Source organism: Pseudorca crassidens, chromosome X (assembly GCF_039906515.1).
Source record: "Pseudorca crassidens isolate mPseCra1 chromosome X, mPseCra1.hap1, whole genome shotgun sequence".
Classification (NCBI taxonomy): domain Eukaryota; kingdom Metazoa; phylum Chordata; class Mammalia; order Artiodactyla; family Delphinidae; genus Pseudorca; species Pseudorca crassidens.
In genome coordinates, this window is record NC_090317.1 from 95,192,298 (window position 1) to 95,208,653 (window position 16,356).

The following is a 16,356-nucleotide window of genomic DNA, read 5'->3' on the forward strand; positions in this document are numbered from 1 at the left end:
CTACATAGAATTAAATTTTATCTATACTGTGATGTAGGGGACCAGAGTTGTTTACCATACGAGTGCACAATTGATTCAAGCCATTCTTTCCCTAGTGTACTACAATGGCACAATCATGTTTTCTATGAATAATGACAATTTTATTTCTCCCTTTATAACCCTGCTACTTTTCTTTCTTTTTTAAAATTTGCCTTGTTTCACTAATGACCATCTCCAAATCTCCAGTACATGTGAGAATTGATCTTAGTGGGTAACCTCACCTCATTCCCAATCTCAGCAGGAAAGCATTCAATAATTCACCATTAATTATGATGTTTGCTGAACAGTGGTGTTTTTTTGTTTTTTTTTGGTTTGTCTTTGTGTGATAACCCTATAACAGATTTTTAAAGTTCCTATCTGCTTCTTTGGATATTAAATTTTATCAAATAATTTTTTTGCATCCATTGAGATAGTTATATATCAATAGTTGTCTTCCCTTTATTTCCTATCAATGTGTTGAATTGCTGTGATTTATTTTTGAATGTTAAAACACCTGTGCATTCCTGAAAGAAACTAACTTATTTGTGACATTTTATCTTCTTTGTATGTTGATGGATATTACTTGAAAATGTTTTAAAGTTTTTTTTAAATTTTCATATCAGAGTTTTACCTATAACTAAACTTTTAAATAATATACCTACAGGTTTTGGTATAAAGATTGTCCTGACTTCTCAAAACCACTTGGAGGTGTCTCCTTTTTTCTAGTTTCTGGAAGAGGATTTTTCTCTTCTCTTGAAGTTAATATTATTTTTCCCTTAAATATTAAAGATAATTTACTGGACAAGCCATCTGGGTTATTGGAAGTTTTATTATTTTTTTAATTTTAATTTTAATTTTTTAATTTTTTGGCCGTGCCACGCGGCATGCAGGATCTTAGTTCCCTGACCAGGGATGGAACCCATGGCCCCTGCATTGGAAGTGCGGAGTCTCAACCGCTGGACTGCCAGGTAAGTCCCTGGAAGTTTTAAATTACAAGTTCACTTTCTTTACAAGAATAGGGCTATGCTTTTTTTTTAAAATTGAGATATAATTCGCATACCATAAATCTCCCTTTTTAAATGATAGAATTCAGTAGTTTCTTGTATACTCCTATAATTGTACAACCATCACTACTATCTAATTCTAAAATATTTTCAGCACGACAAAAAGAAATCCTGATCTCATTAGCAGTCAGTCCTCATTAATCTTTCCCTTCAGCCTCTGGAAAACTCTAGTCTACTTTCTGTCTCTGTGGATTTACCTATTCTGTACATTTCATAAATATGGGATTATACAGCATATAGATTTTGTCTGACTTCTTTCACTTAGAATAATGTTTTCAAAGGTCATCTATGTTTTACCATGTATCAGTATTTCATTCCTTTTTACAGCTGGATACTATTATTGTATGGATATACCACATTTTGTTTATCCATTTATAAATTGATGGACACTTTTTGGCTATTATGAATAATGTTTCTATAAATATTCATGTCCATGTTTTTTGTATGGACATATGTTGTCAGTTTCAAAGCAGCTGCACCATTTTACATTCTCAGCAGCAATGTATGAGGGTTTCAGTTTCTCGTTATCCTTGTTAATATATGTTACTGTTATTTTGATTAGAGCATCCTAGTATGTACAAAGTGGTATTTTATTGTTGTTTTGATTTGCATTTCTGTAATGATTAATGATGTTGAGCATCTTTTCATGTACTTACTGGTCATCTGTATATCTCCTTTGGAGAAATATCCAAAGATACTTCCAGGATATCCAAGATTCACATCTTTTGCCAATTTTTAAATTGGATTATTTGTCCTTTTATTTTTTTAGTTGTAAGAGTTCTTTGTATATTCTGGATACAAGCAGTTACCAGATATGTGATTGAAAAAAATTTTCTCCTATTCTCTTAGCTGCCTTTTCACTTTCTTAATAGAATTATTTAAAGCACAAAAATGATTTTAATGAAGTCCAATTTATCTATTTTTTATTATTGTTGTTGGTTGTGCTTGTGGTGTCATATAAGAAACCATTGCCTAATCCAGATAGACTACACCTATATTTTCTTCTAAGAGTTTTCTAGTTTGAGTTCTTAAAATTAAACCTTTATATATTTTGAGTTTATTTTTCTGTATGGTGTAAGGTAGGGCTAGAACTTCATTCTTTTGCTTGTAGATATCCATTTATACCAGCAGCATTTATAGAAAAAAATATTTTGTCCCCATTGAATTGTCTTGACACCAGTGTCAAAGGTTAATTGGCCATAATATTTCTGGACTCTTAATTTGATTCCATTGATCTATAAGTCTATCCTTTTGACAGTACCCTGCTCTCTTTGTTTTTTTTTTTAATATTTATTTATTTGGCTGTGCCTGGTCTTAGTTGCGCTGCGTGGGATCTGCGTTGCTGCATGCGGGATCTTTTAGTTGCAGCATGCAGGGTCTTTAGTTGTGGCATGTGAACTCTTAGTTGCGGCATGTGGGATCTAGTTCCCTGACCAGGGATCAAACCTGGGCCCCCTGCATTGGGAGTGTGGAGTCTTAGCCACTGGACCACCAGGAAAGTCCCAGTACCATGCTGTCTTGATACTGTAGCTTTGTAATAAGTTTAAAAATCACAAAGGCTGAGTCCTCCAACTTCGTTCTTCTTTTCAAGATTGTTTTGGCTTTTTGGGGCCCTTGCATTTTCACATACCTTTTAGGATCAATTTGTCTATTACTGCAAAAAAAAAGGCAGTTGGGATTTTGATGGTGTATTGAATAAGCAGGTCAATTTTGGAAGTATTGTCATCTTAATAATATTAAATCTAATAATCCATGAACATGGGATATTTTCTAATTTTTGTAGGTCTTTTAAATTTCTTGAAATGATGTTATATAGTTTTCAGTGTATAAGACTTGTTCTTTTTTTGTTAAATTTCTTCTTAAATATTTTATTCATTTTAATGATACTGTAAATGGAATTGTTTTCTTTATTTCTTTTCTGGATTGTTCCTTGCTAGTGTATACAAACACAAGTGATTTTTATATTGGATATTGTATCCTGTAACCTTGCTGAACTTGTTTATTAGTTCTAATAGGTTTTATGTGGATTACTTGGGGTTCTCTATATACAAGATCACGTCATCTGTAAATAGAGATTGTTTAACTTCTTCCTTCCCAATCTGGATGCTTTTTATTTATTTATTTATCTTCCTGGGTAATTGCTGGCTTGAATCTCCAGTACAATTTTGAATAGAAATGTTGAAAAGGCATGTCCTTGTCTTGTTTGTGATCTTAAGGGGAAAGCCATCAACCATTCACCATTAAGTGTGATGTCAGTTGTGGATTTTTTTGTAGATTCTCTATATCTATATATGTCAATTAAGTTAAACTTTTAAATTATATTATTTAAAACTCCTATAACCTTACTGATTTTAGTTTGCTGGCTCTATCCACTGAAAGAGGTATGCTGAAGTCTCCAACAGTTGTTCTTGGATTATTTATTATTCCTTATTGGTCTGTCAGTGTTTGCTTTATATATTTGGGGGCTATGCTATTAGACATTCAAATTTCGATTTTTATATCCTATTGAATTGACTTTTCTGAATTTGAATTATTCCTCTTTTTCTCTAGGAATACTTCAGTAAAATTTTTGTCATTCTTTTTCTTTAAAACTTTTGATACACTTATATTTTAGGCATGCCTCTTTTATTTTTTTAATTTTTTTATTGGAGTATAGTTGATTTACAATGTTGTGTTAGTATCTGCTGTACAGCAAAGTGGATCAGCCATATGTATACATATATCTACTTTCTTCTAGACGCCCTTCCCATATAGGTCATTGCAGAGTACTGAATGGAGTTCCCTGTGCTATACAGTAGGTTCTCATTAGTTATCTTTTATATATAGTGGTGTGTGTATGTCAATCCCAATCTCCCAATTTATCTGCCCCCTGCCCCGCACCGTTCCCCCTTGGTAACCATTCTTTTCTACATCTGTGACTCAGTTTCTGTTTTGTAAATAAGTTCATTTGTACCATTTTTTTAGATTCCATGTATAAGCGATATATGATATTTGTCTTTCTCTGTCTGACTTACTTCACTCAGTATGACAATCTCTAGGTCCATCCATATTGCTGCAAATAGGCATGCCTCTTTTAAACAGCAAAGAGTTTGTATGTGTATATGTGTGTTTTTAAAATTTAGTCTGAAGGTCTTAGTCTTCAACCTCAAATATTTGGTCTAATGTTATTTAATTTAATAGTGATATATTTATATATAAATATACTATTTCTTATTTCTCCTCTCATTTCTCCCTCATCTTGATATTTTTTCCTTTTTGGGGGGGGATTAATCAGTATTCTTTTTTAATATTCCATTTTCACTGTTAATTTTTCATTATTTTATTATTCTTTTAATTTTTAACCTACACATTACAAATACATCCTTGCCTTACTTGATTCTAATCTAAGGTAGATATTTTACCACTCTCTGAGCAATGCAAGGATCTTACAACATTTTAACTCCATTTACCCCTACTCTGCTTTTGGCCTATTGTTGTTATGTATTTTAATTCTCTCTATATTTTAAACCCATAAACTAATAGTTTTGTTGTTTTGAACAGTCAGTTTATATACATATTTATCCTATTTAGTGGCTCTTTATGCCTACTTACATTACCATGATTGCAACTCAGATAATTTTTCTTCTTTCTTCTTCCTTCTTCCTTCTTCCTGTAATATTTCTTCAGTGGATCTAAACAGGTTCTCTTTGCTTGAAAATGATGTATTTCCTCTTTATTTTTGAAGGATATTTCCCCTCAGTTCTAAGTTGGTAGTTCTTTTATTTCAGCATTTAAAACATATTATTCCACAATTTTCTGTATTCCATTGTATCTGGTGAGAACGTGACTCTTAGTCATGTAGTCACATTGCTGTTCCTTTGGAGGTATATGCCATGTTCCCTGCTTCTAAATGTTTTATTTTTCTTTTCCTGTCATAATTTAAACGATTTTATGCCTATATGTAATTACACATTTCAGATTCATGGAGCTTCTTGTTAATGGAGTTTGTGAAACTTAAAGAATTGCATCTCTTCAAATATTATAATATTACTTCTACTCCATATTCCTTCTAGTCTTGCCAAAAATATAAATTACACATATGATAGACCTTTTGCCATGTCTCATACCTTACACTCTTTTCTCATTTCTTGTATTTTCTCCCTGTATTTTATTTTTTTTCATTTTTCTTTTTTTAACATCTTTATTGGAGTATAATTGCTTTACAATGGTGTGTTAGTTTCTGCTTTATAACAAAATGAATCAGTTATACATATACATATGTCTCCATATCTCTTCCCTCTTGCATCTCCCTCCCTCCCACCATCCCTATCCCACCCTTCTAGGTGGTCACAAAGCACCGAGCTGATCTCCCTGTGCTATGCGGCTGCTTCCCAGTAGCTATCTATTTTACGTTTGGTAGTGTATATATGTCCATGCCACTCTCTCACTTTGTCCCAGCTTACCCTTCCCCCTCCTTGTATCCTCAAGTCTATTCACTAGTAGGTCTGCGTCTTTATTCTCGTCTTGCCCCTAGGTTCATCGTGACCATTTTTAAAAAATTCTATATATATGTGTTATCATATGTTATTTGTTTTTCTCTTTCTGACTTACTTCACTCTGTATGACAGATTCTAGGTCCATCCACCTCACGACAAATAACTCAATTTCGTTTCTTTTTATGGCTGAGTAATACTCCATTGTATATATGTGCCACATCTTCTTTATCCATTCATCTGTTGATGGACACTTAGGTTGCTTCCATGTCCTGGCTATTGTACATAGAGCTGCAATGAACATTTTGGTACATGACTCTTTTTGAATTATGGTTTTCTCAGGGTATATGCCCAGTAGTGATATTGCTGGATCATATGGTAGTTCTATTTTTAGTTTTTTAAGGAACCTCCATACTGTTCTCCATAGTGGCTGTATCCATTTACATTCCCACCAACAGTGCAAGACGGTTCCCTTTTCTCCACACCCTCTCCAGCACTTATTGTTTGTAGATTTTTTGATGATGACCAATCTGACCAGTGTGAGATGATACCTCATTGTAGTTTTGATTTGCATTTCTCTAATGATTAATGATGTTGAGCATTCTTTCATGTGTTTGTTGGCAATCTGTCTATCTTCTTTGGAGAAATGTCTCTTTAGGTCTTCAGCCCATTTTTGGATTGGGTTGTTTGATTTTTTGATATTGAGCTGCATGGAGCTGCTTCTAAATTTTGGAGATTAATCCTTTGTCAGTTGCTTCATTTGCAAATATTTTCTCCCATTCTGAGGGTTGTCTTTTCGTCTTGTTTATGGTTTCCTTTGCTGTGCAAAAGCTTTTAAGTTCCTTTAGGTCCCATTTGTTTTTTTTTTTTTGTTTTTATTTTCATTCCTCTAGGCGGTGGGTCAAAAAGGATCTTGCTGTGATTTATGTCATAGAGTGTTCTGCTTATGTTTTCCTCTAAGAGTTTGATAGTGTCTGGCCTTACATTTAGGTCTTTAATCCATTTTGAGTTTATTTTTGTGTATGGTGTTAGGGAGTGTTCTAATTTCATTCTTTGACATGTAGCTGTCCAGTTTTCCCAGCACCGCTTATTGAAGAGGCTGTCTTTTCTCTATTGTATATTCTTGCCTCCATTATCAAAGATAAGGTGACCGTATGTGCGTGGGTTTATCGCTGGGCTTTCTATCCTGTTCCATTGATCTATATTTCTGTTTTTGTGCCAGTACCATACTGGCTTGATTACTGTAGCTTTGTAATATAGTCTGAAGCCAGGGAGCCTGATTCCTCCAGCCCCGTTTTTCTTTCCCAAGATTGCTTTGGCTATTCGGGGTCTTTTGTGTTTCCATACAAATTGTGAAATTTTTTGTTCTTGTTCTGTGAAAAATACCAGTGGTAGTTTGATAGGGATTGCATTGAATCTGTAGATTGCTTTGGGTAGTAGAGTCATTTTCACAATGTTGATTCTTCCAATCCAAGAACATGGTATATATCTCCATCTGTTTGTATCCTCTTTAATTTGTTTCATCAGTGTCTTATAGCTTTCTGCATACAGATCTTTCGTTTCCTTAGGTAGGTTTATTCCTAGATATTTTATTCTTTTTGTTGCAATGGTAAATGGGAGTGTTTTCTTAATTTTACTTTCAGATTTTTCATCATTAGTGCATAGGAAGGCTAGAGATTTCTGTGCATTAATTTTGTATCCTGCTACTTTACCAAAGTCATTGATTAGCTCTAGTAGTTTTCTGGTGGTATCTTTAGGATTCTCTATGTATAGTATCATGTCATCTGAAAACAGTGACAGCTTAACTTCTTCTTTTCTCATTTGGCTTCCTTTTATTTCTTTTTCTTCTCTGATTGCTGTGGCTAAAACTTCCAAAACTATGTTGAGTACTTGTGGTGAGAGTAGGCAACCTTGTCTTGCTCCTGATCTTAATGGAAATGGTTTCAGTTTTTCACCATTGAGAACGATGTTGGCTGTGGGTTTGTCATATATGGCCTTTATATTTTGAGGAAAGTTCCGTCTATGCCTACTTTCTGGAGGGTTCTTTTCATAGATGGGTGTTGAATTTTGTTGAAAGCTTTCTCTGCATCTATTGAGATGATCGTATGGTTTTTCTCCTTCAGTTTGTTAATATGGTGTATCACATTGATTGATTTGCGTATACTGAAGAATCCTTTCATTCCTGGGATAAACCCCACTTGATCATGGTGTATGATGCTTTTAATGTGCGGTTGGATTCTGTTTGCTAGTATTTTGTTGAGGATTTTTGCATCTATGTTAATCAGTGATATTGGCCTGTAGGTTTCTTTCTTTGTGCCATCTTTCTCTGGTTTTGGTATTAGCGTGATGGTGGCCTCATAGAATGAGTTTGGGAGTGTTTCTCCCTCTGCTACATTTTGGAAGAGTTTGAGAAGGATAGGTGTTAGCTCTTCTCCAAATGTTTGATGCAGTTCGCCTGTGAAGCCATGTGGTCCTGGGCTTTTGTTTGTTGGAAGATTTTTAATCACAGTCTCAATTTCAGTGCTTGTGATTGGTCTGTTTATATTTTCTATTTCTTCCTGGTTCAGTCCTGGAAGGTTGTGCATATCTAAGAATTTTTCCATTTCTTCCAGCTTGTCCATTTTATGGGCATATAGCTGCTTGTAGTAATCCCTCATGATCCTTTGTATTTCTGCAGTGTCACAAGTTACTTCTCCTGTTTCATTTCTTATTCTATTGATTTGAGTCTTCTCCCTTTTTTTCTTGATGAGTCTGGCTAGTGGTTTATGAATTTTGTTTATCCTCTCAAAGAACCAGCTTGTAGTTCTATTGATCTTTGCTATTGTTTCCTTCATTTCTTTTTCATTTATTTCTGATCTGATCTTTTTGATTTCTGTCCTTCAGCTAACTTCGGGGTTTTTTTGTTCTTCTTTCTCTGATTGCTCTAAGTGTGAGGTTAGGTTTATTTGAGGTGTTTCTTGTGTCTTAAGGTCCGATTGTATTGCTATAAACTTCCCTCTTAGAACTGCTTTTGCTGCATTGCATAGGTTTTGAGTTGTTGTGTTTTCATTATCATTTGTTTCTAGGTATTTTTTGATATTTTCTTGATATCTTCAGTGATCTCTTGGTTATTAAGTAGTGTGTTGTTTAGCCTCCATGTGTCTATATTTTTTACAGATTTTTTCCTGTAATTGATATCTAGTCTCGTAGCATTGTGGTCTGAAAAGATACTTGATACGATTTCAGTTTTCTTAAATTTCCCAAGGCTTGATTTGTGACCCCAGATATGATCTATCCTGGAGAATGTTCCATGAGCACTTGAGACAAATGTGTATTCTGTTGTTTGGATGGAATGTCCTATAAATACCGATTAAGTCTATCTTGTTTAATGTATCATTTAAAGCTTGTGTTTCCTTATTTATTTTCATTTTGGCTGATCTGTCCATTGGTGAAAGTGGGGTGTTAAAATCCCCTACTATGGTTGTGTTCCTTTCGATTTCCCCTTTTATGGCTGTTAATATTTGCCTTATGTATTGAGGTGCTCCTATGTTTGGTGCATAAATATTTACATTTGTTGTATCTTCTTCTTGCGTTGCTCCCTAGGTCATTATGTAGTGTCCTTCTTTGTCTCTTGTAATAATCTTTGTTTTAAAGTCTATTTTGTCTGATATGAGAATTGCTACTCCAGCTTTCTTTTGGTTTACACTTGCATGGAATATCTTTTTACAACCCCTCACTTTCAGTCTGTATGTGTCCCTAGGTATGAAGTGTGTCTCTTGTCGTCAGCATATATACGGGTCTTGTTTTTGTATCCATTCAGCCAATCTATGTCTTTTGGTTGGAGCATTTAATCCATTTATATTTAAGGTAATTATAGATATGTATGTTCCTATTACCATTTTCTTAATTGTTTTGCGTTTGTTATTGTAGGTCTTTCCCTTCCCTTGTGTTTCCTGCCTAGAGAAATTCCTTTAGCATTTGTTGTAAAGCTGGTTTGGTGGTGCTGAATTCTCTCAGCTTTTGCTTGTCTGTAAAGGTTTTAATTTCTCCATCAAATCTGAATGAGATCCTTGCTGGGTAGAGTAATCTTGGTTGTAGGTTTTTCTCCTTCATCACTTTAAATATGTCCTGCAAGTCCCTTCTGGCTTCCAGAGTTTCTGCTGAAAGATCAGCTGTTAACCTTATGGGGATTCCCTTGTATGTTATTTGTTGTTTTCCCCTTGCTGCTTTTTTTTTTAATTAAAAAAAATTTTTTTTACTTATTTATTTTTGGCTACGTTGGGTCTTCATTGCTGCGCACGGGCTTTCTTTAGTTGTGGCGAGCGGGGGCTTCTCATTGCAGTGGCTTCTCTTGTTGCAGAGCTGGGGCTGTAGAGCGCAGGCTCAGTAGTTGTGGTGCAGGAGCTTAGTTGCTCCGCGGCATGTGGGATCTGCTTGGACCAGGGCTCAAAACCGTGTCCTTTGCATTGGCAGGCGGATTCTTAACCACTGCACCACTAGGGAAGCCCCTCCCTTGCTGCTTTTAATATGTTTTCTTTGTATTTAATTTTTGAAAGTTTGATTGATATGTGTCTTGGTGTGTTTCTCCTTGTATTTATCCTGTATGGGACTCTCTGTGCTTCCTGCACTTGATTAACTATTTCCTTTCCCATATTAGGGAAGTTTTCAACTATAATCTCTTCAAATATTTCTCAGTACTTTTCTATTTCTCTTCTTCTTCTGGGACCCCTATAATTCGAATGTTGGTGCGTTTAATGTTGTCCCAGAGGTCTCTGAGACTCTCCTCAATTCTTTTCATTCTTTTTTCTTTATTCTGCTCTGCAGTAGTTATTTCCACTGTTTTATCTTCCAGGTCACTTATCCGTTCTTCTGCCTCAGTTATTCTGCTATTGATCCCATCTAGAGTATTTTTAATTTCATATATTGTGTTGTTCATCATTGTTTGTTTCATCTTTAGTTCTTCTAGGTCCTTGTTAAATGCTTCTTGCATTTTGTCTATTCTATTTCCAAGATTTTGGATCATCTTTACTATCATTATTCTGAATTCTTTTTCAGGTAGACTGCCTATTTCCTCTTCATTTGTTAGGTCTGGTGGGTTTTTATCTTGCTCCTTCATCTGCTGTGTGTTTCTCTGTCTTCTCACTTTACTTAACTTACTGTGTTTGGGGCCTCCTTTTCACAGGCTGCAGGTTCGTAGTTCCTGTTGTTTTTGGTGTCTGCCCCCAGTGGATAAAGTTGGCTGAGTGGATTGTGTAGGCTTCCTGGTGGAGGGGACTAGTGCCAGTGTTCTGCTGGATGAGGCTGGATCTTGTCTTTCTGATGGGCAGTTCCACGTGTGGTGGTGTGTTTTGGGGTGTCTCTGGCCTTATTATGATTTTAGGCAGCCTCTCTGCTAATGGGTCGGGTTGTGTTCCTGTCTTGCTAGTTGTTTGGCATAGGGTGTCCAGCACTGTAGCTTGCCGGTCATTGAGTGAAGCTGGGTGCTGGTGTTGAGATGGAGATCTCTGGGAGAATTTCGCCGTTTGATATTATGTGGAGCTGGGAGGTCTCCTGTGGACCAGTGTCTTGAAGTTGGCTCTCCCACCTCAGAGGCACAGCCCTGACGCCTGGCTGGAGCACCAAGAGCCTGTCATCCACATGTCTGAGAATAAACGGGAGGAAAAAAATGAAAGAAGAAGGAAAATAAAATAAAATAACATAAAATAAAGTTATTAAAATAAATAATTATTAGAAAAATTTTTTTAAAAGTAATTTAAAAAAATGGACAGGCAGAACCCTAGGACAGATGGTAAAAGCAAAGGTATACAGACGAAATCACATACAAAAACATACACATACATACTCACAAAAAGAGAAAAAGGGAAAAAATATATATATATATTGTTGTTCCCAAAGTCCGCCTCCTCAATTTGGGATGATTCGTTGTCTGTTCAAGTATTCCAGAGACGCAAGGTACATCAAGTTGATTGTGGAGCTTTAATCCGCTGCTCCTGAGGCTGCTGGGAGAAATTTCCCTTTCTCTTCTTTGTTCGCACAGCTCCTGAGGTTCAGCTTTGGATTTGGCCCCGCCTCTGCATGTAGGTCGCCTGAGGGCGTCTGTTCTTCTCTGAGACAGGACGGGGTTAAAGGAGCAGCTGATTCGGGGGCTCTGGCTCACTCAGGCCAGGGGGAGGGAGGGGTACGGAATGTGGGGCGAGCCTGCGGCAGCAGAGGTAGGTATGACGTTGCACCAGCCTGAGGCGTGCTGTGTGTTCCCCTGGGGAAGTTGTCCCTGGATCCCGGGACCCTGGCAGTGGCGGGCTGCACAGGCTCCTGGGAGGGCAGGTGTGGATAGTGAGCTGTGCTTGCACACAGGTTTCTTGGTGGCTGCAGCAGCAGCCTTAGCATCTCATGTTGGTCTCTGGGGTCCGTGCTGATAGCCGTGGCTCCCGTCCGTCTCTGGAGCTCGTTTAGGTTGTGCTCTGAATCCCCTCTCCTTGCGCATCCGGAAACAATGGTCTCTTGCCTCTTAGGCAGGTCCAGACTCTTTCCTGGACTCCCTCCCAGCTAGCTGTGGCGCACTAGCCCCTTCAGGCTGTGTTCACGCAGCCAACCCCAGTCCTCTCCCTAGGATTCAACCTCTGAAGCCCAAGCCTCAGCTCCCAGCCCCGCCCGCCCCAGCGGGTGAGCAGACAAGCCTCTCGGGCTGGTGAGTGCCTGTCGGCACCAATCCTCTGTGCAGGAATCTCTCTGGTTTGCCCTCGCACCGCTGTTGCTGCCCACTCCTCCATGGCTCCGAACCTTGCCCCCTCCGCCACCCTCCATCTCTGCCCGCGAAGGGGCTTCCTAGTGTGTGGAAACCTTGCCTCCTTCACAGGTCCGTCCCACTGGTGCAGGTCCCGTCCCTATTCTTTTGTCTTTTTTTTCTTTTTTCTTTTTCCCTCCCCAGGTACGTGGAGAGTTACTTGCCTTTTGGGAGGTCTGAGGTCTTCTGCCAGCGTTCATTCGGTGTTCTGTAGGAGTTGTTCCACATGTAGATGTATTTCTGATGTATTTATGGGGAGGAAGGTGGTCTCCACATCTTACCCTTCCACCACCTTGTAGGTCCTCTTCTCCCTTTATTTTAATATGTATATTTTCTACCAACGAACTTACTGTTCACTATGCTATTCTTCTGTTGTGCTAATGTGCTGTTAATTATATTCAGTTAGTGTTTAATTTCATATTATTGTACTTTCTATTTAGAATTTCCATCTGATTTTTCAAATAGACTCCAGTTCTCGGGGGAGAAATTTCTACTTTTTCATCTGTTTTCTTGAATGACTTAATCGTATTTAGAAAGTTTTAGAAGTCCATGTCTGATAACTCCAATTTCTGGATCATCTGTGGCTGTAATTGTCTCTATTTTTCTTGATTTTTAGTCATTTTGTTCTGTTTCCTGCCATGACTTTTAATTTTTGAATGTGAGGCATTGTGTATAAAAACTTGTAGAGGCCCAGGATAATACTATTTTCCTCTGAAGAAAATTTAATTTTCTTCCAATAAAAGTTGGGGTTAGGGGAATCACATTGTTCTAACTGAAAATGTTCTATTTCCATTTTGCTCTTATTCTTAAGTATAGCCATTCTGAATCATTTACTAAAATTTCATGGTGGGCCTTAAATTCTGGTTTTCATCCTCTTAGCAGTTGCTTTCTTCTTGGTTCCCCAGAATCGTTCTTCATGTGCTTTCAAATTGCTTCAAGGGAGGATGGCATGTATGATATTAATACATTGATGATCTCAGTGTATTTCCCTTCTCTCTGGGATCCTGGTCCTTTGAATTCTGACTCCTAAATGCCATCAAACAACTATTTTTGTACTGTAATAACTTTTGTACTTGTTCTCACTGGGAGATTTAGTCTGAGATCGGCTAATCCTTTATTGTTAGGAACAGAAATATTCCCTTCATAAACTGTATTCTCATTATGTACTTTAGTTACTGGCGGAATATTCAAGAGGTGTTATATGACAATAGTATTCAAATCTGGTTTTAGGGTTCAGGAACAAGTAGTAGCTAGCATTGTAGGTCTCAGTGTCATCAACATGCATAAGATTTTTGAAAACTTGGAATACCCAGAGAATGAGAACTTTAGAAAGGAAAGGAAAACAGTAAAGGAGAAGAAGAAATTGTCACTAAAATAGGAATATAACTGTAGATGAACAATTTCACAGAGAAAGATTCAAGAAGAAGGTAGCCAAGTTGATCAAATTCTAGAGTTAAGGAAGAGGAAGACTCAGAAAGGATCATCGGATTTTATCTTTATGCAGACAGTTTGGACAACCGAGTGAGTAGTTTTAGCAAAGAGATAGGAGTAATGCTTAGATTGTGAGAGATTAAAGAAAAAGAAGGCCTTAATAAAGTGGAAGAATTAGAGTTTTTAAAAAAGAATTTAACAATGAAATAAAAGAGAAACATCAGAAGCTTAGTGGGATACCAAACCTTGGGTAATATTTTTAGAGAAATTTTAAGGCTATATGAACATGGAGGTAGAAAGACTTTAAGGATCAAGTAAAGAGGAGGTTAAAGATGCATGTAAGGACAAAGATACATATGATAAGGATATCTAAGGTGTGAAATTGAGAGTAATTTGAATGAGAAAGCTTGTAAAAGGAGATTATGGAATACTTTGTCTTCTGAGAGGAAAGGAAAGAAAAAATGACCCTGTTTTATTTCAGTTAAGGAGTAGTTGAGGTTGTATGCTGAGGGTGGGGATGAGAGTCAAGATGTGAAAAGAATGGAGTTCAAGATGGAGTGACTATGAGGGCTGTTGGAATTATGGGGTTCAAGGGACAGTGAGGTTAAAGTATAAAATATCTATCTGGATAATCCTCTTAGCTGATTTTAGTGATAAATTCATCAGCAACAGAGGCCTGGAAGTCCACAAACTAAAGATAAAGATAAGAAGAAAATAATATGAAACAAGATGTGTTTCAGAAGAGAAAGGATTATCAAGCAAGAATGGGAAAAAACCCCAACATGGAACAAGTTTTTTTTTTTTTGTTATTTCTTTGCTGTGAGATATGAGGTGGCTTATCAGGGAGATATTTGGTTGGGGGCTGTGATTTTTAATTAAGGGGCATTATAGAAAAATATAAGGATAGATTGGAATTTGATCCAAGGAGGCTCAGGAATAGGGAATGGTAGAGAATCCTGCAAAAGTTGTGTGGACCTGAGATGAAGCGATGAAATGGATAGGAATAAAAGTAGAGGAAGAAGTGGCATTGATGGATTAAAGATGAGGAAATGGGAAGCTGAGTCGTAAGCCAGAGGTACATGTTAGGGACCAGGCAGTGTTGAGGAAGCTAGAATTTTGTAATTGGGAGTTTTCAATGGATCCACATGGTCATATTAACTTTCCAATGAAAGATTTTGATTATTTCTGCACATTCTTTGAATCAAAATGTTGGCTTCTTGGAGGTTTATTGTGTCTTGTAAGGTGGTAGGCTATGGCAGTGGTACCTTTAATTTCAGGGAGATAACACTGGAAACCTTTAATTTCAACTTACTTTATTGTAGCCTTCTATTATTTTTCACATGATACTGTAGTAGAGGAATAACTTCCCTCTATCATCTTAGGTTCAATGAATAGGGCCCTATAGATTAAACTGACAAAATACAGATTAACAGGAGAAGAAAGGGCATATATAGAGAGAGAGCTTCACAGAAAAGAAGTGAAAATCCAGAGGTAGGTGGACCTCGGGCCTTACATACCATTTTAACACAGTGTGAAGAAGGGAGTTGGGCCTCTGCGGTGTGGGAGGGGATAAGTTGTGGGCAGGTGACTAAGACATGTATGGTAAATAAGAGTTGTTTAGAAAGATTTGTTGTGCAGATTCAAGTCATCTCATGTGACAGGAATTGTCTCCAGGCAAGTCAGGAGAGGACAACTTAAAAAAAATCCTTTATAAATATAAATTGCCTTTACAAAGGGAAATTTATGTGCTGGTTTTTGAGCTTTTCCTGCATGTGCTGTCCCTCAATTGCCTTCAGCTCAAATAATTCTTATGCCAAAGTGGCATATTTTGGGGTGGCATATTCTGGTCCCTTTCAGTACAATTCAGCGACACTCTCTAGTTACATCTTTTAATATATTCTCATAGGTGGTTTTGATTGCCATCAACTAACAATTTCTGGATTTAAATTCTTCAGGAATTTCTATCACTCTGGAGTCCAGGGTTGGCTCTTTTCAAGGTTCAAGGAATTATGAATTTTATGGGAGAAATGTTTTCAAAGGCATGCCTGACTAACATTTCTTGTTCTGAATCCAGTCTTGTCTCTTAGGACTTTATAGTTTTGTTCATCTTACACCAAGCTGATTTATAGCTGATGTCGAAAGCTTGGCCTCTGTGCACTGGTGCCAAATCAAATCTCAGAGACAGAGTTTTGGGTGAAGTAGAAAAGAATAGCTTTATTGTTTTGCCAGGCAAAGGGGGACACAGAGGGCTCCTGCCCTCAAAACTGTGTGTCCCAAAATGGGAGGATTTGGTGAGGAGTTTTATAGCAATGGTTCAAGGATGGGGTTGCTGATAAGGATTAGGGTGTGTGCAGGGCCTGCACTCCTTTAATCTGTTCTCAGCTAATCTCTTGATGAGCTTCTTTGGTTCCTTTAATCTGGCCTCAGGTGGTCTTCTCTGGAATGAAGAATGCTAACTCTGTTGGGGTTTTTAGTTCTGCAGAAGAGCTCAAAGATATTGCTATGTGTGTCCCTTGAGGTGGCACCAGGACCCTGCCCCAAGGCTGCGCTGTTGTTTCTTGACTGCTCCTTGCTTGTCTTTGCATCCCCTCCTTCCCCTGATTAGCAA

At 37.3% G+C, this 16,356-nt stretch overlaps 1 long non-coding RNA gene across 1 annotated transcript in view; it reads left to right on the top strand.

The window, feature by feature from the left end:
- The first annotated feature begins 907 nt into the window (after positions 1–907).
- Positions 908–16,356, top strand: part of LOC137216755 (uncharacterized) — a 127,618-nt gene continuing 112,169 nt past the window's right edge. Inside the window, exon 1 of the long non-coding RNA XR_010939842.1 lies at positions 908–986. This is a non-coding gene — a long non-coding RNA (uncharacterized lncRNA). The remainder of the gene's footprint in view (positions 987–16,356) is intronic.